We start from the raw sequence: 23,292 nt of genomic DNA on the forward strand, positions 1-23,292 counted from the left end.
AATCATCCTAGTTCTTTATGCTGTCTCCAGTCATTTCAAGAAAATTGTCCATGAGAGACCATCCAAAGCATTCATTCTACTTAAACTAAGAAAAAACTACTATGACTATCACAGTCTGACTAAAAATGCTAAAGCATAGTACTATATTTTGTCACTGCATATTTCAATATAAGTGCCTTGTAATTTGGGGGCAACGATACATTTACAAAACATCTTTTGGATTAAAAATACTTTCCTCATATTTTTTCACAGTAATGATGTAGTGGTGAAGACTGCCCAAAACAGTGCACTGAATCATATACCTCAGACACATCAAAATATATAGAAGAGCTTCAACATTATCTACAAATGATGCCAGCACAAAAAGCTTCCCGTAACTGTTTTTCATTTCTGCTAGGAATGCTAAAAAATACTGCTGTCAAACTCCATTTTATTTGATGTATGATGACAGTTTCAAGAAGTACACTAATTTCTCCAAATAAATTAGATTACCACCATATTTAATGAAAAACAAGTCTGCTGAAGTTCCTAAAGACAACCTATTGAATAAAGTACCAGCACTGGCTCACATTGTTATCTGCAGCACAGTTTATGAACTGTAAGACAAGAATAAGTTAATCATATCTCTGTTGCCTCAGTAATATGAACTAATCAGGTGTTGAATGGATTGTGAAAGTGAATTTATTCTATTGAAATCACATAATATGTTTGCATGAAAAAGACTGAGAGTCTACTTTTGAAGCCAAAAACAAATTAAAGTTTTAATAACAAAATGCACTGTGGCATCAATCCAATTTAGCATGTCAAATAAATAATCACAGCATACTTTTAAATACGAACCATAACTGTTGCAATACAGTCACCTCTAGACTAGCTGCTGCTCTTCTCTTCTCTTCTCTTCTCTTCTCTTCTCTTCTCTTCTCTTCTCTTCTCTTCTCTTCTCTTCTCTTCTCTTCTCTTCTCTTCTCTTCTCTTCTCTTCTCTTCTCTTCTCTTCTCTTCTCTTCTCTTCTCTTCTCTACGCTAATTATCTAGATCAACAGGCGTGCATATGTAGATGTTTGAACTTACTAAATGCACAAACACATATATAAACTAAAGTCAAATTGGATAGTCTGAATTAATTTTAAAAATGGACAGTAGTGAGAAGCAATTTAAAACAGTCTTTTTAAGAGTACGAAGTATATTTTGGAAGCAGAATGGGTAAAATGGCATTAACACAAATGGGAAAGTGTAATGAACCATTAGATGCACAGTGAACAGATTACAGAGTTAAAGACCAGAAGAGTTTGTCAAATTTTCTAGTAGCCTAGATTCTTAAACAAGACAGTTACTTCTGTTATAATCTCCATAGTTTTCATTTTTCACTCATATTCAGTCATCTATGCAAATAGTCTCTTTTTTAAACCAATGTACCTGTTTCATAATACAGCAGTGGTACTATACTTTTCCTCAGCAGTTTTTATCTAGTAATGTTCATTTATCTATAATACCTTTTGGTCACATCTAAACACTGTTATTTATCTCCAATATATTACCTTCAGTATTTCACTAGTGATGTTTGCCACTACAAAACAAGTAAATATATATGCCATTACAGGATATAGATTTACAGGCGGGTTCACTTCACCACGTAGAAATAAATTGGCCTATGGCATAGATTTGTTGCAAATTCAGAAATACACTGCTTTCACTTTCTATACTTCACTTAAACAAACAAACAAACAAACAAACAAACAAACTTTAAATTGTTTCATATCAAATCAAGTCTTAATACAAAATTACAATATAGCAAACCATGATTTACATTCAAAGTGGAGTTTGCAGGGATTCCTGCAAGGGAAGTCACTCTGACATAACATGAGACTCATACACATGCTTTTCCCTAAACCCTGTTCATTTGCTAAGAGACGGTTGTATCCAAGCATCTGCAGTATGTTGACATTTTTTATTTTCACTCATTTCAGAATCCATTTACTACAGAGATATAAGCATCTATTTCGATTTTAAGTCATATCAGCTGTATTTGTCCAAATGGGCATATATAAATTCATTTTGTATTATTACTATTAAAATACACATTCTTTTAATTATAATTATACTTCATATATATAATACATGTATATATCTATATTTATATATAGATATATTTAATATGTATACTTTATATATAGAAATATATATCAATATATAATATGTATATACATATTATACATAAATATACTTTCTATATTATATATAAATATAAAATAATATATAGATTTATATATATTATATATTCATATTTTATATATATTATAATTATATACTTAAAAGAATTCTTACAAGTATTCTTTTATTTAGCTATATCCATAGCCTCCTGCTTCTACTGATGTCACTTTAAAAATCATCTTTGTCAACCACTGGACATAGTAGAACAATAAAATGTTTAAATTCCTTCAGAAATAGGAACTGTTTCTAATTATAGTTAACAGATACTTGTTACGATCAAAATGTCATTTCTGTAATCTTCACCTATAAAAACAGTCATTATTAACTAATAAAATACAGAACAAACATATTTTTCATTGCATGTTTTCATTTATAGGATTAATTTGATTACTCATCTGTATGCAGTGAAAAGTTTATGCAGCCTAATTTGTATTGGGAGTAACTAAGGATCACATTTTGACTTGTCTATACAACATTTATCTTGCATGATAATGACTCAGCTTCCCAACTGAGTAACTGAAGTTTCATAGGCAGATGATTAATATAGAAACAACAGTAATACCTGCATCTGTCCAAAGAACAGTAATTCTCTACAAAACAATATGAACAAAATCTGTGTTGCAGAAATGCCATCATAATCTGACCACTTCACAGTCTTGTGAAAAAGAGCTGTTCATCTGGAAGAGAGTGGTAGACTAGCAACTACTTACTCACCACTTGCCTGAGAACTACAACTTTTTCATCTCCCTATGTGAAGCTGTGAACTCCAGTGGAGAAGTGCCACATGTGTGTTAAGTATTCATTGATTTACATCTACTTACAAAATTAATAAAAATTTGTTTTGAGCAGAGGATGGAAGAGTATCACTTTCTATTCCCCTAATCTGGGATTTACTTTAACAACATTTGCATATTTCTTACATATAGACTACATGGAATTTACCAAAAATCTTTTATCAAATCCTCTGTAGCTCAGTGGTCTGACTCGCATATTAATCCTGCAGTCCCTGTTCCCAGGCAGACACTTCTGAGCAACTTTCCTGTGGTCCCCTTTGAAAGGAAACCCAGGGATGTGTATGAGAAAGGAGTCATTTCAGCTCTCCAATCTGGATGGTCCACAGACAGATGTGCAGTACATGGCATGGTTATCAGCACCACAGTGTACACACGAGTACACAGATACAGCTCTCACTTAATGTTGATGACCAAATGGAAGAAAGAAAAAGTAGACACTGTTTTGCTCTGTACACATTCCAAGATGGTTAGACACAAACTGAAACCCTACGAGTGTATTCAGGTTTCTCTGTAGTCTTACTACACTTTCAGCAGACTGTCTTAGCTCAGATATAGTATGTGGAAACCCTAGAGTCTGGAAGTGGCTGGTGTCAAATAATAGTATAGTATAGTATAGTATAGTATAGTATAGTATAGTATAGTATAGTATATATAACATATATATATGCTTCATTTTTATCAATCAAGCATTTGATTGATAGCAATAAGAATTCCGTTAATGTTTAGCTTCTGTTTGCTTCTAAAAAAGTCATTTTCTTTGAAAAATCATGCATATGAGTAATGAAGCTGACAGGAGACATGCAGCTTTAAACTAGATAAGAAAAAAAAAGTATCCAAAACTAAAAATGCCTCTTCTGATATGCCATTTGCACAGCTGTCCATAATACTTTATTTTCTACACTGTTCTGTCATTATATATAGGCACAGGCACAGATACACACACACAAACAGCTATGTGGATAAATTTCTGATGAGATATCTTGTGCCTTTACTTTTGATCAAAAGCAATGATGGACACAGTTGATTTTGAGATATGTGCTTTCAGGAAGCATAATGGAAATAACTTTGAGAACATTTTCTTTTTCTTTTTCTACTAATAAAGGAAAAGATTCAAGCCACATCTGTAATGCTGTGTTTCTGAACTAGGTGTGCTTGTTCTACCAAGGATATACCAATAATTCAAGGTAATCAGCAGGGTACATTACAGAGGAAACTCTGAACCAACAAGCTGTACAAACAAAATAGCAATCAGAAGATTTAATGCATTTCTGATGTACGTTTAAGGCATTGACACTGGGCCACAGATGTACATGTGTTGTGTTTTATCTTGTTGAGATATGGCCTGTGAGAACCTATTATAGCACATCATCACCCACAACTACTGGGCCCAGCAAAGGAAAAATTCCATCACACATTACTCCTGCAGATATATTAGAGAAACAAATTGTACTTGGAATTGAAAAGTCACAGGCTTATTCTGTCTTAATAAATTCCTGCCAAAAGGCTAAGTGTAAAACCAGAAATACTTCCCAAATGTTGTTACTGTATTATCATCTTTGACATCTCAAGGGCTGCTCAGAGGATCATCTAGATATCATTTCAGAGTTCTCACAATAAATCTGCTTTTTTTAACCTGTGCTTGGTTTTATGTAGCTCTTTTGAGTTTGCTATACTTGAAATTTAACATCCCCTGTACCAAAAGACAAAGGCTGTTTTATAACAAGAGCTCTGGCACTTTGGTGATCTGATGATACTATACACTTTTCAAAATCATAGATACAACTTCAAATGTTACTTTAACTTTTCCAAAGAGATAGCATAAAATCCTTTAATGCATATGAACAATCTTTATGGATCTGATAGCGTCCCGCACTGCAACCTTTTCTAAATTATGCATTATATTTTGATCATTTTTTATTCTGTTTACAATACTTACCAACACTGTTGAGTGTTTCCTATCACACACACCTTGTAACTTTTCCATATCTCATTGTAGGGTATAGCAATATAGTGAACATCTCAAAAGCATCTATTATTTCTATCTTCTTTTATGTTTTTAATTCTATCTATTATTTCTATCTTCTTTTATGTTTTTAATTCTCTACTTCTATTTAAATACATGAGGAGTTTAAAATATATCAGTATGACAATGACAACATTAAATAGAATGTACTAGGAAAAAGCATAAAAAAGCATATATGCAAAATTATTCCAAGAAAAGCAGTCTTTCATGTCAACCAGCAAAAACATTTTGTCCCACTTTATTTCTGCTTCATCTAAGCAAGGGAAAAAAAAAAAAAAAAAAAAAAAAAAAAAAAAAAAAAAGGATGTGCCTATGTGCCTATGCTGTTTGTTTAATTATACTGTTTCATTTAGAGCTTTTTTTTTTTTTTCCCTTTTTTGACATGCCACACTTCAGACCTGCCAGATATCCTGGGATGGAACAAAGAGGTCTTTAGGCAGAACCCAGGCCTGGTGGAAAATTTAAGTAGGCAGGTACAGGGGCTAGACAGCTTGCTCCTTTGCACAGACCAGTCTGCCAGTCTTATATCCAAAATCATATTCTTACAACCCTCTCTACACATAGTAAATACCCTCAGTATTGTGCTATTAAAACTATTAAATATGGAGTGATGAAAGCCATCCCTGTGATCATCTTGGTTCCAATATAAATACTCATTCTTAAAGACCCTGAAACAAATTTTCTAAGTATCCTAATCCCAGCAAAGAACACTCTAGAAGAAGAAAGTGCCTCAACAAGTGCTTCTTGCTGTCCCAGATGTGGAGCTAGAAACTAGTGCTTCTGAATGTACCCAGGTGGTATGAGAAGATGGTAACATGCTCTCTTAAGGGTGTTTCATGCTCTCATCAGGTTGTTTCACACTGAGGTTTATAAACAGTGCAACCCCAAGTTAAAAATCTCCAAGTGGCTTCCATTCAGGTTAGAGTTAGTAAGATCATTAAAGAAAACAGACACATGCAGCAAGTGTGCCATGAGTACACCAGAGAGTCCTACCGGTGTAGATTCAAAGGCCTTTGAAACAGATATCACACAAGAAATTCCCCAGATGTTCCAATGCAGATCAGTCAGACCACTGTTGGAGGAGCTGGCTGTGAGTGGTATGGATGCCAATCACCCTCACTCAGCATACCAGGGAAATTGAATGACTTTGAAGCAATCATAATCATATGGGGGTAGCCAAACAGCAGAAACAACCTCTCATCTGCCTATGCTAAATCTGACAAGGGTCATGAAAGCAAAAGCTGGTGATCTGACATGGCTGCTGTCCCCTTACAGGCAATGCTACCTCACATCTTTCCCACCAGTCATTCATTTTCATCCTTGTCCATGTCTTCATACATTCTTTTGGAGGTGAAGAATTAGAAGGCTACAGCAAGTACTCTGGGTGACCAGTATGCCTTTCCCAGAATCTTGTCTGGGGGATGTCTTTCCTCCTTTCCTTTTGCACAGGTGTCATTTTTCTAACAGCATTAAAGTCAATATGGCTACTACTACTGAGGTTTACATGAGCTCACATGTAGTGTTTCAATGGAGCTTCAAACCTCCCCTTCTGACACCACGCTTAAGGTGTCAGAACACAGTGATCAAAAATTTCTGTCTTTGCTTCAGTGTTTGGCAAAATCAGAACAGCAGATTGCTGCTTGCTGTGTATAGGCTCCTCTGCACAACTTTTTTACATTAGCTATAAACAGGTAGGCTTAGCCAACCACAGATCAAATAGCAACTTGTCATTTCCACTGTGATGAAAGTGATCAAGTGTGGTGTGAGATATGAAAGTGCACTGCAAAGAATGATGTTCCCATTTTTCTGGCATCCAAGCAAGACAAAGAAGACAACTGGGTTTCACAGTTGTGCATCAGTGCCTCGTAGTTTAAAACTTGTTAATATTACCAGGCTCTGGTAAATGAATGAAAAGCAAATTGATCATTAAATGTGTGATAAAATGTACAAACAAGACATCCAGATACCAGGAGCTTTCTACATACTGGATGTACCAGCCCTATAAGCAACAAGCCTACAGTGTACACCTGCAGACCCCACTAAATTGTTTAGATTGCACTCTTTACTGTAGGTCAGGGCTGTTAATCACCAGAACGCCCCAGGGCAGCCACATACAGCCTTATTTATGGGCAAATCAAGAAACTGAAATACTGAACCGTGCCTGATTAGCTGCACTAATATGCTACTTGTGGCTAATTTCTGAGCTGCTTAATTCGCAGGTGTTTGCCCCAGCCAATAAATCATGCTTTCTACCTCCTCTTTGCACTCATGGACCTGCCATGCATATGTGGAGCCTGTTTAAGTGACAAGCAGGAAATAATTGATGGTGCATTAAATCACTCTAGTGTTTAGTGAACTGGTTCCCCTTTGAAACAAGCCTTGCTACGTTCCCACTCCCAGGCTCATTTCAGATGTTATTGTAACCCAAGTCTTCTGTGCCACTGCTTGCAACCTTTCAAAGGTACAATGTGTACATTTCCTCGTTTTTATTTGTTTTACTTGTAGAGCACACTATTTGCATAAGACATCGCTATTAAATTTTCCACAACAGCTAGTCGTCAATGCAGTGAAGCAGAACAAAATTGTACTGACTGAGAAGTTGAAAGGAAATATACCAGGAGCCCTAGCAGCTCCAGCCCTGCAGTTTCCCTTTAAACTTTCTGAAATGAAGCTGTCAATAAATAAGGGTTCTTAGACATGTTTTATATTGATCATCATTAACTTGCTAGTTTTTATTATATTTTTTCTCTGCATTAATGTTTCAAGCAAAAGAAAGTAATCTGAAAGTTGAACTCATGGAAACTCTGAACTCGTAATTCAAAGTCAAAATTGGGTAGATTCATGTTGTTTCTTGTACTTTGACGCAAAGCTGTAGTTTTCTCAAGGGCTGCACAGAGAAGCAGGACAATTTCAAGACTTCAACTGAAAATGCTGTCTACTGTATACTGGAAGGCCTGAAGGGAAGGCCTCACACTTCTTCGTCTGTCTTGCAAGATTTTGTTACATCCCATATTAATATGTGGTTGCCTAAAGCAATTTCTATTGTAGTGGAATCTCCGTTTTTCAGCTTGCATTGTAACCGAGATGGGCACAGTTCCTCAGGGAATTCTGGATGAGTTTCACATATCTTTTTTATATGGATTATGGAGAACCTTTTGGAGCAAAGGATAAGAGCCAGGACCCAACCACTTCTTTCCATTCCAAGGAGTCTGTTATCAATGTCCATGATAGAATTCTTTTGTCAGTATTCTGGGGTCTAAGTAAAATAATCTAAATTAAAATTAATCTAAAGTAAAATAAGTAAAGAATTTCAGCAAATAAGTAAAGATTCTATTTTTATTTTTTTTTTTAACATTTTTACTGGCTACTTATGCCTTATTCTGAGAACAAACAAATTGAAACATGTGAAATGAGGTTGTCTTCTTATTAGTGTATCACTCAAAAAGAATATATGTGTCCTGCAAGCCAGTGTTTCCAAGTTTTATGGTTATTGCTAAAAGTGGGGATTCCTGTAGAAATGTTTTCTGAAAAGTGATAATATTAACTTAGCAGAATGTCACAGTGTCTGAGGCACATTTACCTCAGGCTTTCTGTCTAGCTGCTGTTAAGACCAGCACTAAAATTTCAGCTTTCCAAAATCAAGGCAGCTAGATAAAATTAAAAGAAATAGCAAAAAGTATAAAATTGCTACAAGTGGTACAGAAAGTTTTTAAAGGGAATGTATTACACTTTCATGACAAATAGGAATCATGCCTGCCATCAAAAAAAAGTGTTTCTCATAGCTCCAGAGGAAACCATATTGCTGAGTAGAAAAGGTAAAGGAGACAATGAAAAATCTGAAATATATACACAGTTAGACATATCACAGTTAGACATATCAAAAGAGTTTTAGGACTAACTTCCTTAAACCATTAAAAAAAAAAAAAAAAAAAAAAAAAAAAAAACTGTTTTGTTTTGTTTTGCTTTGTTTCAAAGCAAGAACAAACATGAAGCTTGATATGTAATCTATAAACAGAAGGTCAAAGTTTAAAAAGAGAACTTAAATGCCCTGTACTAGTCACTGGTGAAGATGCAGTACTGATTACGTGGCCTTTTAGCCTGACCTAATAAAATAATTTTATGCTCTTATCATCTGAGGTGATAAAATGAGGTTATAAAATTATTCTGCTGTCAGAGTGCTCATTCTTGTTTTTCCCCACTTTCCTTGGATACCAAGAACAGGATCTGTGAGCTTCTAGAGAAGCTGTAAAGTCATGTTTTGCCATAGACATTCAAAATGGTTAGGTTATGAAATGGATTATAAGACATTTTTTAATACTTTTGTAAATTTTAAATCCAGAATGAGCCAATATGGTTACCCAAAGTATTTTCCTTTGCTATACAGTTATAACATTTTTCTTAATTTTTTCCTGAAATCAAAGGAATTGTTCTTTTCCATTAAGAATTTGTTTAGATTCAGAAACTAGAAACAGTTTGGGATATAAGATTTTTGTTGTTGTTGTTGTTGTTGTTTAATTTGGCATACTTTTTGTTTGTTTGTTTGTTTGTTTGTTTTTAATTTGGCATTTTTTTTTAGTGGTAATTCAGTTGTAAGAATTATGTGTGAGAATTTGCATTTCAATTTATCTCAGGCACATTAAGAGGTTATTAAAAAGAGTTTCTAACAAACAAAGGTGAGTCATAATGTTTGACCTGAAAAATTTAGGTTGAGATTTTCAAGGTTCTTCTATTTTCATAAACCAGACAGCCAGCCCCAGTTTAAGGAAGCATAAATTTCAGTGAGGGGGAATGAGATTTTTTACCTATTCATTACTCGAGTTTTTTGCTTTCTTTTTAATATCTAGATTGCAAAGATGGATACTCAAGAAAAATAAAATGCATGCATTTAAATTTCAATTAATATCATTTCTATATAACAGAATTATATTTTTGACTAAAAAAAAAAAAAAAGTATTTTTGGAAGTTTTTGACTCAAAAAAAAATCATGGAAGTGAATGTTTTGGTGTTTGTTTGCTTGTTTTTTTTTTTTTATTATTTTAGTTAAAATTGGCTTTTCACTTGTTTATTTCATTTCTTGAAAATTTCACTATCTTTTACTAAGGACTTTTAAAGTGTTTTTTTAGGGATTAGGTTATTGAAACTCATCATCAATACCACACTTTTATGAGAAAGTGTCCTTTTCTATGACATTCAGTGGATACTGAAGGTAAATAGTACTGTTGAATTGAATGACATTTGAAAAAAAAAAAAAAAAAGGTACAACAAATTTAAACTTGATAATAATGTCACAAATAAATAACAGTATGACTAAAACAAAGAGAATAAATCTTTACAGAGCTTCAGCTCTTCATTTAGAACTGTTGAAAGAATTTCTAGGAATAACAAATTACCTTTGGGCCAGCTAAAGACCATGAGAAAACTGCAACTCCATTAAATGAGGACAGGGAAAAAATACACATACTCATTGCCAGTATTTCAAATCTGACTTGATATTTTGAATATCTTGATAGTTTTTATGTCAATCTAGAGTAATACTCTAGCTTAATTCTCATTGATGCAGTTCTGAGTACTTTTTAACATCCAAGACCTTGATCACATGATAAACTGAGTACTGAAAGCAGTTCCTGAAACCTAATCTGTATATAGATTTAGTTTTAGGTTCTTGTAAGTAATAAATTCACTAATTTTTAAGGAAAACTACTGAAATATTCGTCAAGATTTTCACATAAGGCTCAGCTCAGGATAATAAATTCACTTAGAAATATCTTTAGACTATCTTGATTTTTAGTTCAGTATAGAGATTCCTCTTAATTTCAAGGGTTATTGAAGACTCCCAAGCCTAAATTACTAAGTATTCACTTTAATGACATTCCAATGTAAAAATAAATAAATAAATAAAAGTTGAAAGAATGTCCTCCAAACAAATATTTCTTAAAATAAAAAGGTTGTGTTTTACAATTGCAAACATTCCAAAAGAATATAAATTCCAAAATTGGATTATTGGATTCCATCTTCAAAAAAAATAAAATAAAATAAAATAAAATAAGCACATTCAGGAGTAGAAATCAGAGTTAAGATCATCCAGAAAGCCTTACCCACAAGTATAAGCAGAAAATAAAACAAGCTCCTACTTTATGCAGTCTTAGAGAGGTTTATTAGGATAAGGAGTAACATTGGCTTGTGATCTTGTGATCACTCCTAGCATTCTGGTCAAGTTCTCTGAAGTTTCACTACGATTCTGAAATAGTGGTGAGGAAAAAGTTAATATTGTTTGGGTTCTCTTAGTTATTCCTCTCCATATTCACGATGCACTGAGTGTTTTACAAAATGAAACCAAACCATGTCATTTTCATGATTTTTGAGAATAATTCTGAGAATACACTCTGAAGAGATCTGTGCTGGAAACAACCAAAAGATATTTGACATTTAAATGCATATTAACAATAATACCTCTTACTATTGAATTTGACTTTTGTTTCCTTCATTCACCTTGAATTATTCTCCCAGCTGAAAACCCACTGTGTATTTCATCACATTCTGGATACACAGCAAAGGAATAATGTATGACAATTCAGGAAAAAAAAAAAAAAAAAAAAAAAAAAGGAAAACAAAAATATATAATGCAACTTAGTAATGCTATGTAATTGTCATATTGATGAAATGTAAGCATTGAAGAAGAATATAGGGACATCAAAAAGTGCAGTTTCTGTATTTAAGAATTAAAGGTGTGCCTGCCCTTACTGTCAGAATACACTTTCAGGAGGCAGCAATGAAAGTTTATATTACAAAGGTCACTCAGAGAAGAAGAATGTCACAAAGTTAAGTATATCCAGGGAAGATCAGATAATAGGGAATATGTTTTTCAAAGCTAAAATGATAGATTGCAAGAATAGTAAAATAGAGCACATGGCAGATAGAAAGGGAAATCAAGACAAGAATAAAATAAAATAAAATAAAATAAAATAAAATAAAATAAAATAAAATAAAATAAAATAAAATAAAATAAAATAAAATAAAATAAAATAGAAGGGTAATACAATATAAGTGAATCTGTAGAAATCATAAAAGAAATGCCTGGAAACAAGAGAGAAACTTATTGAATAAAATAAAATTTATTCAGAGTATTCAGATGGCAAGATTCAGAAAAATAACCAGCAGAGTGGCATCTTAGCTGATTGCAAGATGCTTGACGAATACGTTTTTAAAAAATTGTCATGTGTTTTCATATAACACCATATGAATAATTTAGCACCAATGCCAAGATTTATGAAACGAGTATTATCAGTGAAATGTTAATGCCTGAGACAAGAAACTGTGGGGGCTTAGGGTAACTATACAGTTCTAATTTATAAAAACTTACAGCATTAACTACTAACACTAGGACAAGATCTTTTTGGATTACCACAATATTAACAATGATGAAAGCTTGATGATATTTGGAAATTCTATGATAGTTATCATTTAATAAAATATTTGGCAACCAAATATTTTATTAAATATTATTGAATATTATTAAATATTTTATTAATATAAATATTATTAAATATTTTTTGACAGAATAATACTGTCAAAGCAATATTTATAGCAAATAGCAAGCCTAATTATTTTTACTTAACATTCCACTTCCTTTGATGAGCCCATCTTAAAAAAAGTTTCTTTGTGCTGAACAAGAAATTTTATGATGTCATTAAAATGTTACAGACACAGTCATTATGTAATGCCCTTGGAAAATCTGTAAGAAAGGACATGTGCAAACTGATTGATTTGCTCACTTGCATGCCTGGCCACAACATGAGAAAGGCAAAGTATGTTCATTTACTGTGGATGGCATTTGTTGCATCTAGATAATAATAATAATAATAAAAATAATAATAATGATCACCATGTTAGGTTTTCCTGTTACCCATACTATCTGGCCGTGGTCTGGACCATGGGACACCTCCAGTTACAGAAATGAAAAATGTGTCAGCCCAAGAAAATACATCTTGCTGTAGAAATGTTGAATCCCAAATGTTTGAAGATTTTGGGGTCAATGCATCACACCGTAGAAGTGTGAATGTTAGTGTAACAATTGACACTATGCAGGGAGGAACACTGAAACATTACTGTTTTTGTGTTTTTCAGACTGCTGTATATCAGGCTTGACTACCAGTAATAGTCATCTCTGTTTTTCTCTTTCTTTTTCTCTCTCTCTTTTTTTTTTTTTTTTTTTTTTTTTTTTTGGTGGCTTTGAAAAGCAGCTCTTATTTTGAAACAGCAAAGAGATGAAAACTGGTAATAAAAAATAGATAACATATTAATATGTTAGACTTAAACATCACAGTGCAGTATTGGCATACGACAGTAAGGGTGAGATTCAGAGTGATTATCTTATTCTTTGCACTAGTGTGGTATAAACTTAAAACCCCCCCCCACACACACACGCATGCACACAATATAATTAGTCTGCAAGGGTTTTTTTTTCTTCTCTGTCTATGACTAGTATTCTAATTTCAGTAGTCATGATTTATTCCCATGATAAAGGAAAATCTGCTGATTTGTTAGCCACAGATTTACTTGGCCATCTGTTCCATAAAGTAATAGGAAAAGGGAAAGGAGGTCGTTTACATAGTCATCTTATTCTTCCACCTGCCCAGGGCCACCTCTGCTTTCATCATTCCTGACAGACACTTGTTAGAAGTCATTTTAAAACTCACATGATGAAGATCCCACAACCTCCATGGCAGAACAATGCACTTGTTACTTTAAGAGAAGTATTTATTTGTTTGTTTTAAAGAATAATGTATATGTCTTTTGGTGAAAAGGAAAAAAAGTTAATTCCCTTCATATACAAAACCAAAGCTATCGTGCTTCTCTTTCTCTAAGCCAAACACAGCTTCAACCAACCCTTACTTATAGGTCATATTTTCTGTATTTCTGATCTTCCCATTCCTCTACTAATTTGATCTACCTCTTTCTAAAAGCATAGTGTTAACAAATCGAATGTGGTATTCCAGCCGGGACCATTCCAACATTGAAAAAGGTAGAAGCATTAGGTCACAGGTCTTTCAGGATATATTCTTGACAGCCCACAGTGGTAGCTGTCTTTTTGCAACACCGTTGACATTATTGACTCAGGATGAGGTCCTCTTACATACACTTCTCCTGACTAGGCAGCTTGTTTTTGTGCAACTCTTTATTCTTATCTAAGCACAGTGTTCTGATTATCTTTATCTTTTCAATTTGTCATAATATATATATATATTAATTCTAATCATGCCAACAACACACTTCAAGCCTAAGCATATATACAAATTCCTTAAATATCCTCTCAAGTCCCAAAGGACACTGTCAATTTCTTCTCTGCTTTCTGCAAGTCTTTTCACTTATCATGTATTTGTTTTGGTATTTGTTTCTCACCATTTCTTGTTGGGTGTTTGTTCTTCTCTGTTATCAATTCTTTGACTATTTGGTGCATATTTTTTTTCTAGGAACTAAGTTACTGTAACCAGCATATATTTCCTACTTCTTCTTCCTTTTCTTGTTTGCCTCTAAAGACCTGCTTTGCAATTTTCTCTTCTTCTGGAGCTTCTAAAAGGTGTCGGAGAAAATGGCTACTGCCTTGCTTCAGTCAGATCTAGAGTGTCACAGGGTGAAATTTCCTCTGGCTCACATAATTTACACTGCCTGCAGAACTGCTCTCTCACCTGCTCTTTCCCTACTGTTGTCTGATTTTTTTTGCACCCTGACTGTGATAACTGTGTGGTCATAGTCATTACTTGTACTAAAGGTAGTAAGCTGCTGTACTTCCCAGTAGCCTTTGTGTTACAGCACATCCATAATTATTGAAGAGGTAAAAGAATTGCAACAGAGTGAACTGTTGCCAAACTAGCAGACTATGTTTCTCTTTGATTGACAAGCATGTTCTTTTACATTACTGTTTCCTATCTTTTGCCTGATATATTTCTTACAGATAAAGGAAAGCTCTCTCCTCTATCTCTTTCCATAAGTCTGTGTTCTTCCTTTACTTCTTGATCTCTGTCTGTTACTGGGAGTTACAGATCTTGCATGATCTAATGAGATGAATGTTATAAAGTGAGAATGGGAAGCTGTGTGCTTTCACTGAACTAATCTCTACCCTGGTCTAAGGGGCTTATTTGCAGCTGAAAGTCCTGGCAGTCTAGAAGTAAATGCCTCATAAAGAATTATTTAATTTAGTTATTAATGTTTGAATCAAGTCATTCTTCATTTTCCATAAAACTAGAATAGGCTAGAAGTAATTAAATTATTTTTACAAGTACTAATGAATAAAGTAAATGTGTAATTTCCAATAAATTACATAGTTACTTGTGGTGTGAAAAATTGTGCACTCAAAACAAGTAAAAAATGTGTCACTTTTACTTTTATAGTATGTCCTTTAGAAGAGATATTAAAGTACTGTTTACTTTATCCCATGGTACTCTATAGAAAACTGTAGATTAATTTTCCCTCAGAGAAGCCATACAGTATTTCAACCTTGAAAGAAAAAAAAAAAAATGCCTCAGAGAGAATCATTCAGGTACCTTGTATAAATTCTTTGGTAATAAGAAATAGGTATTTATGCACTTCACACATAGCCTGTATCTGTTGAGGAAACATATTCTTGCCCCATTAAAGGAAAGATTTGGATTTTTTTCTGAGTCTTTTTGCCCCAGTTCTAATTAAAATGCAAACTGAGGCATAATACTGCCCTCTCAAACAGTGTTTTTCTGTTCTGAAGCATGTGGTTAGACTTTCTTTTCTCTGGGCAATGGATAGGACAGAGGAGTCATGAAAGGAAAACAGGGAATGAAATACCACTCCTGCCATGCACTTCCTTTCTCTCCTGTTTTCCTTCCAAAGCTCAAGAGAATCTCTATGTGTTCATGGAAATGACAGAAGAATTGATTTCATATTCTCAAATATAAAAAGAGGCAACTTAAAAGAGTACAGTATTTATAAAAATGTGACTTACTGCAAGCTGGGATCCCTCTTGGCATACGTGCATGCAAGTGCTGTCTGTGAGTAATGCACCCACTGATTGTGCTGGTACACTGGGGGGAAGAGGAAAATACAGAGATTCAGAAAATATGTATCCCAGTAACCATAAATGAAGCAAATCTACTTTAGCTTTACTGTGACCTCCAGGAAGCAGAGCATGAACTACTTTGATTTATCACAAAACTGGAGCTTGCATCCAGAAATGTAAGTGTGAGATCATTTACTTAAAAGCTGTAGTCACCCCCGTAATCTTTAAGGAGCCAGATCCTGAGGCAAGCTGCTGATGTGCTAAAGCCTAGAAAGCAAGTCAGGCTTCCAGGATGCTTTACAAATATGGCAATATTGACAGGCTGTAAATTGGTTTCTTTGTGCATGTTTCCTAGCCAAACAACCCTTAAGGAAAGCATGATAATAGCACAAATCACCAAACACATTTCACTAGGCCTCTATGCCTGAAGATGTAAGTCTTCAGAATAAAATAAACCAGCTATGCTAGTTTTGAAGACAAGGTATTCTTACTTAGTTCTGAAATAAACCACCATGTGGCACAATACAGTCTCCTTCTCTGCAGGAGGCTTTGCCTACAAGACATGAAATCAGTTCCTTCATAGATAACACTAGCTCCAGTGTGGGAGGACAGGCATTGATTTAGTGAAGTACTGGCCACTGAGACAGACCAGAAAAAAACAGTGCCACACATTCAGATATAGACAGAAGGGCAATGGTTTCTAAGACCTCCGAGTTCTACATGTTTCTGTGTTGTAGAGGTGAACATAGTTTTTGCCAGAATTTCTGTAGGTGTAATGACCCTTTGGCCATAGCATTTGCACTTCTGGTAGAGAGAATTTATATTGTGACCCTGGCCAGCTCCACTGACCATCACCTTTTTACCCATCAACTTTTCCAAGTACCTCTCATTACTGCATTCTCTGCCTTAAAGCAAAATTGCCCAGAGAACTGATAGTAAAACATTAAATAAATTGTTGAATAACTGTTCACTTCTTACAATGAATCTCCAGTATCATTCTTTCACTAATCTAAAGACACATAAATTCAAAGCATGCAGTGAACCAGCTTTTACAAAGGAGGCAGGATAACTTAATAGTAAAATAATAATTATATATTTTAAAAAATAGTTTGTTTTTCAGCAACCTGACTCAGAACAGAATCTCCAAAACTAAATAACAAATTAGCAGGTTTTGCACAGTTATATACTAAGAGTCCATAAAATAGTGTTTCTTATTGTTAAAAATGCCTGGAGTACCTTATCTTCTGTAATATGCTAATGGCACATGCTGATTTCCAAAACAGTAACCAGTGTAGGCTAACTGCTGGAAGATACAAAAACATTTACATAGATGAACAAAACTGTGTGTGGTAATGTATTTGTAAATCTATCTTTCAGATGTCATTTCCAGACATACTTGCTCTGTAACTAGCTCTAATTAATTAGGACCCTAAAAAGCTATAACAAATTGCAATCAACATATTTGAAAGCACTTTAGAAAGATATTTCTGAAATTTTCACTCAATATAGAAATGTGATAATTCAGTTATTCATACTCCTCGGATTTGTTTCCATATGCTATATCTGAAATGAACTAAGAAATTATGTTTCCTTCTTAAAAATATCAGAGCTTTCCAAGTTTCCAGTACATATTTACTTTTTAATTTATTTTCCAATGGGGAGAGAAACAGAGCTCCACAGCAATTTTAAATTTATTTTTTCAAAAACCTACAGCAAAGTAAATCAAAATTGAACCACACCAAACTAAAGGAGTCACTTGCATATCCTATATCCTGCGTATATAGCAAAACATTAAATATTTTGAAAGGAATTCACAAATACCAGAAACTGAACAAGGAAGAACTTGAAGTAGGCTGTAATAAATGGTGAGAAACAAGACAGTCGCAGTCCTGGGCAGAAGGCAGATGACTTCTGGGTACCCACCAGAAGGTTCCCAGCAATTCCCTTCTGCCAATACAGCTCTCTGACCCCTGATATGAAGTCATACACCCTCTTCTTTCCACTTTCTCCAAACCCAAGGATTTTGCATTCATGACTACTCTGTGGTCTGGCTTCAACAACAAAATGGAGAATCGGTCCTTCACGCACAGCCTCACAGAGACTTGGTGGTTATACTGCACATCTATGGGACATGAAAGGTGTGAGCCTGAACAGGCTGAGCCACTTTTTGATCTAGCTCAGTCACTTGTTGTGAAAGCTCAGCCAAGACAACTAAAACAGCCCTGGTCAATATACAATAAACCTACGCATCTAAATCATCATGCTACAATCTGCTCCTGAAAGGTGTTACTTCATTTCAAAGTGTTTTAGTGCTGAGTCATCTTTTCAGTACCTTTTTTCCTAATAGCAACATATATACAAAACAACGAGTCCCCAGCATCTGTGTTTTTAGAAGATGTTCTATAAATGTTTTCTCAGTTCCTCATATTATGTTCATAGAGCATAATATTTTAGTATGTTATTATTTTTGTTGACTTAAAGTTACAAACATGTAAGTGGCATTTCTATTAAGTTTTGTGCAGATGTAAATCTTGGCAGGAAAAAGCACAACCAATATGAATGGAACAGTTTTAAACATTTGTTTGACTTTTTTAGAACACAGTTAACCCTAACTTATGAGTGCTTATGAAATCTGACAGTTCTGAATGGAGATACAGAGCAAAATTTCTTTTAGAATAAAGCCATTTTCTTATGGAAATTGGCTCTTTGTATTCCTGAGTTATTCCCTTGGCTTTTTTATGTGAAAGGTTTTTTTAAAAAGTCTTTTATTTTTCCTTTTCTTATGAAGTTGAAAGACTGCTTTGCAAACATTCTGTTTACAAAATCAAAACAACAACAACAAAACAAACAAACAAACAAATAACAACAAAGCTTTATGAACAATGGTCAGGAAAACAGATATGACCATAATTTCAACTCATTTTTTCACCAAAACATGGTGTAGGCACTTTATTCACTTCAGCACATACCACTTTAGCTAGGGGGAACATAGGCTGAGGACATTTTGTCCAGTGTAGCAATGCCATACTTTGTCATAATATTTAGAAAACAAAAGACAAGCATTACGTAAGAAGCTTGAAAACTATGATATCCTGTTAGAAAGCAAACCAAGAGTCCTACCCACAGGTATGTTGGATGGAAATGGCACTTGGAAGCAGTTCTCACTCTCCTGTCCCCATGTCTGCTATACCCATCTCTCCAGGATTCCTACTTCTTCCACCTGCATGAGCTCTGAGCACCTCCCTCATAAGAAAGCTACATTTGCTGCTTTTGTACTGCTTGGTGAGAAATATTGATCAGAGCCATTAGCTGCACAAGAGTAGAAGAAACAACAGCTCCTAATGCTTCACCTGAAAAAAGAACAGTAGCTCAGTTACGCTACTCAGTGCCCACCTGAGTCAGTTTGGCAAGCAGATTGTTTGGTGATGCTGACTGAGGACTGCTGCCAGCAGGTCAAAGAAGATGATCCTTCTAATGAAGCGGCAATTGAAGTGGTGTGTCCAGTTCTGGGCTCCTCTGTACAAGAAAAATGGAGCCACTGGACAGGGTCCAGCAAAGAGCCACTAAGATGATTAAGGGCCTGAAGCATCTCCCTTTTGAGGAAAGGCTGAGAGAGCTGGGACTATTCAGCCTGGAGAAGCATATAAATACCTGAAGGGAGGGCGTGAAGAAGACAGAGACACACTCTTTTCAGTGCACAGTGACAGGACAAGAGGCAATGGGCACAAACTGGAACACAGAAATTCTGCCTGTGAGGATGAAAAAGCATGGCCACAGTTTGCCCAGAGAGGTATTAAAGAGTCTCCCTTCTTAGAAATATTCAAGTCATTTGGACCTGGTCATGGTCAAGCATCTCTAGGTGGACCTGCTTGAGCACGGGGTTGGACCAACTGGTCCAACCATCCAGAGATCACTCCCAACCTCAACCATTCTGTGATTCTGCAAAATATGCCCTGAGTCAGAAGCAGGGAAAGGTAGCAAAAGCCAAACATTGTAGGTATGTCTCTTGGACTTAGCCAGGAGGTCATCAGGTTATAACATACATGCATACATATATATGGGAAGGAGAGGGAGTGTATCCTCGATTCCCCCTCTCCTGAAGACTTTTCCACACAAGGTTATGTGTTCACTTAGCATTTGACAGAGTTCATATGTCCTTAACAAAGGGACTGTGCTCTCTAAAGACTTCCCTCTATTTCCGAAGGATGTCCCTTCTGAGTTGTTCATCTCATGAATGTCCCCCATGAATAATTTTTCCTCCTAAAGTCAGAATTCCCCCCAAAGGCTGATTCACGGCAAGAAAGTCTTCCTCAAGTTATGCTCTTCAGTGATTGAGGTCCCATGTTTATGGAAAAAAAAAAAAATCTTTTGAGAGTCTCAGGGCATTGATATCTTGAATCTCAGCAAATTGCCATGGGGTAGAGCATTCTGGTGTTATCTGTTAATACCAGAAGGTGCAGTCTTATAGATTTTTATGTTAAGATGCAAAACAGTGGCACCTGGCGATTCCAGTTCCTTGAACAGAAACAGTATTTTTGTACTGAGTCTGTTCCGTTCCTGTATTCATCAAGTCACTTTGCTGAGCAAGAACAGATCAGTTAATTTTTTGGCCCAGCTTGCTGCATAGCCATATTAATTGGAATTTTCCATGAAGGATTTATAGGGCACAGTTAAAATGAAATATACTTGCTAACACCTCTGCAGAGGAGTTTATATTAGAAAATAGATGAGGACTAACTGGGTTCCCTTTAGAAAACAAATGTACATGTATACACTGCACATTGCAAACCAAGTAACATACATTGTTCAGGGTATGAATTAAACACAGAGTAAAAAAAAAAAGGGGGGGGGGAATGAAAAGATCAAGAACTTATATTTTAGAAGCTTCCAGTTGTCTTTTCCCTTTTCTGGAAAAATAATAATGCAAAATATTTTTCTACTTGTTTTTTTTTTGCCACAAACCAGCTACCTCTCAGCCACCGGGTGGTAAAGTTTCACTCTAAATAAAGCATTGATGGTATGAAAGAACAGCTGAAAAAAAAATGACAGTCAATTCTGACTGTCAATCTACACATTTAATGAGAAACTCTGCTCAATTTAATGAATCCTGGTGCTTCAGTCTACCATCACTTTAAGTAGAACCTGCATACACAACTACATGGTGTCAATTTGGGGCACACATTATGGCAGTGCAATACACCTCTGAAAGGAGAACTTCATTTTCTGAACTATTAACCATATAAGCAACTGTTACTAATTTACTGTGAGAAATGTGTCTGAAAATGCATGTGTCCACATGATTGGCTTGGTGAGACAGATAGAAAATGTTTAATCAAGACCGCATAATTCCATGTCTACAGTAGCAGCTAGATTAAAAAAAAAAAAAAAAAAAAAAAAAAAAAAAAAAAAAAAAAGAAAGAAAAAAGAAAAGCAGCACTATCACTTCACTAGCATGTCAGGGGTGAAAGTCTAATTGGTTTCTAGTTGAAGATAAACTAACTTTGCTGTGAACTGGCAGCAGGAGGGGAGTGTTCATCATCTTGAACTTGATCTTTGACTCCTGAGTCTGATAAAACTTGAAAAGGAGTACTGTTCTTTGGATTGTGTATTTGGGGGAAATGGGGGCACAACACGGAAGAGAATGAGAAAAAAAAAAAAAAAAGAAAAAAAAAATCTTTTTCAAAGCTGCTATATTTCCTATCAGAACTAATAAGCTGGTAATAACGCCTAGTTCAGGACCTTTCACTCATTGCAACAATATGGGCATAAAGTCACTGGTAACAAACGCCTGAATTTTTGCTCATGTTTATCAGTGTTTATCAGCATAACCAAAACACTCAGCTTGTTTTACGGAGCCCTCCAAAAGCCTGGCTTTGAAATTCTCCACAGAATCACTGACTTTAACAGTACCTGAGCACTGACTCTGGTGATTGCAGGCCATAAGCAAGCCTGAGCCTCTTCCCCTCCACCCGTGCTCCCTCGCACAAACCCATCCTTGCAGCCTCACAATGGGCTGCAGCCTGGTTCTTCTCTGTGTGAGGCTGAGAACTGGCCAATGCAAATACAAGCTGGAGAATTTAGGTTGTGTCACGTAGCAAAAAACTGTGAGTGGAACAAATGAGTCAAGCAGCTCGGAGAGCTGGAAATCTCTAATTACCAGACCCAGTCAGAGACAAACACTGAAGCTGGGGCGGACTATTTGCACCTAGTGCCACTCAACGAGGGCGACAAGGAATTTATGAAAGGTCAAAGAACTTTCCATATGTAAAACTTCCAGTGGGAACTCACTCGGCCAAGCTGCGAGGCTTTGGCAATGCTGCCACCTACCGACTTCTTGCTCTCTGCTGTTTATTTCAAGGCTCTGCTTTGCTTTTTACCACGCTTACTTTTTCTGCAGGCAACTTAGGCTGGTTTTGTTCTCCTCACCTGACAGAATCTCCAGTTACTCATTGAGTTTATAAAATTTACTTGAAATTTTCTCTTTATGTCCTTGGGTTGTTGTGGCATTTTCTTCTCTGCCAAGCACCAACTATCCTGCATGCAACCGCAATGTCACCCATGGGAAAGATAAACATAAATATCAGACAGCTATTACTTGCCTTTGTTAAATATAGCCTCCTCTTTTAAACAAAGCTTTCACTCGTATCACTTATATAGCTGTGGACTATGGTATATTCCTTGTCAACATGACCCTTATTGCTTGATTATCTGACTGTTAAAAAACACTTTTCTTTTAAAAATGCCTCTTGCATAAATACAAAAAACAAAACAAACAAAAAAAAAAACTTCCACATCAAACTCTGTTAACAAAACGTCTATATTAGCAATAAATCTGAGTTATAAAATTTACATAAAAATGGGTATAAATGTATACAAATGCACACATGCAGGGAAATAGGATTAATAAAATGAATTAGAGAAAGAGAGAGAGAGAAAAGGAGGTATAACCTGACCATATGGATGAAATATTTTCTCTGTGATTTGCTGCTTCTGCTTTCGGTGGACATCTAGTTCAATTTAAAAAGTGGTGGTGGTGGTGGTGGGGATAATAATAACAAAAATAATAATAATAATAATAATAATAATAAACCACATTGCAACAGTATTCCCACTGCAGGCTACTGTATGTTTGTGTGTAGGATGAGACTCGAGCATCAAGGAGAGAAGACTGGAATTAAGGGACGAGCTGTTCCAGCATTTACTCTTGCTGCCCAGCTGTGTGAGAGAGCAAAGAGTCTG

The 23,292-nt window shown here is 35.2% G+C and overlaps 1 long non-coding RNA gene across 2 annotated transcripts in view; it reads right to left on the reverse strand.

The window, feature by feature from the left end:
* Positions 1–663: 663 nt before the first annotated feature.
* Positions 664–23,292, reverse strand: part of LOC311432395 — a 47,495-nt gene continuing 24,866 nt past the window's right edge. The window contains exons 2-3 of one of the 2 annotated variants that reach the window (XR_014690037.1): positions 16,000–16,078; positions 664–1,706 (exon numbers count right to left, since the gene is read on the reverse strand). This is a non-coding gene — a long non-coding RNA (uncharacterized lncRNA). The remainder of the gene's footprint in view (positions 1,707–15,999; positions 16,079–23,292) is intronic. The other variant, XR_014690038.1, reaches the window with a different exon arrangement.

Source organism: Aythya ferina (assembly GCF_964211825.1).
Source record: "Aythya ferina genome assembly, chromosome: 2".
Classification (NCBI taxonomy): domain Eukaryota; kingdom Metazoa; phylum Chordata; class Aves; order Anseriformes; family Anatidae; genus Aythya; species Aythya ferina.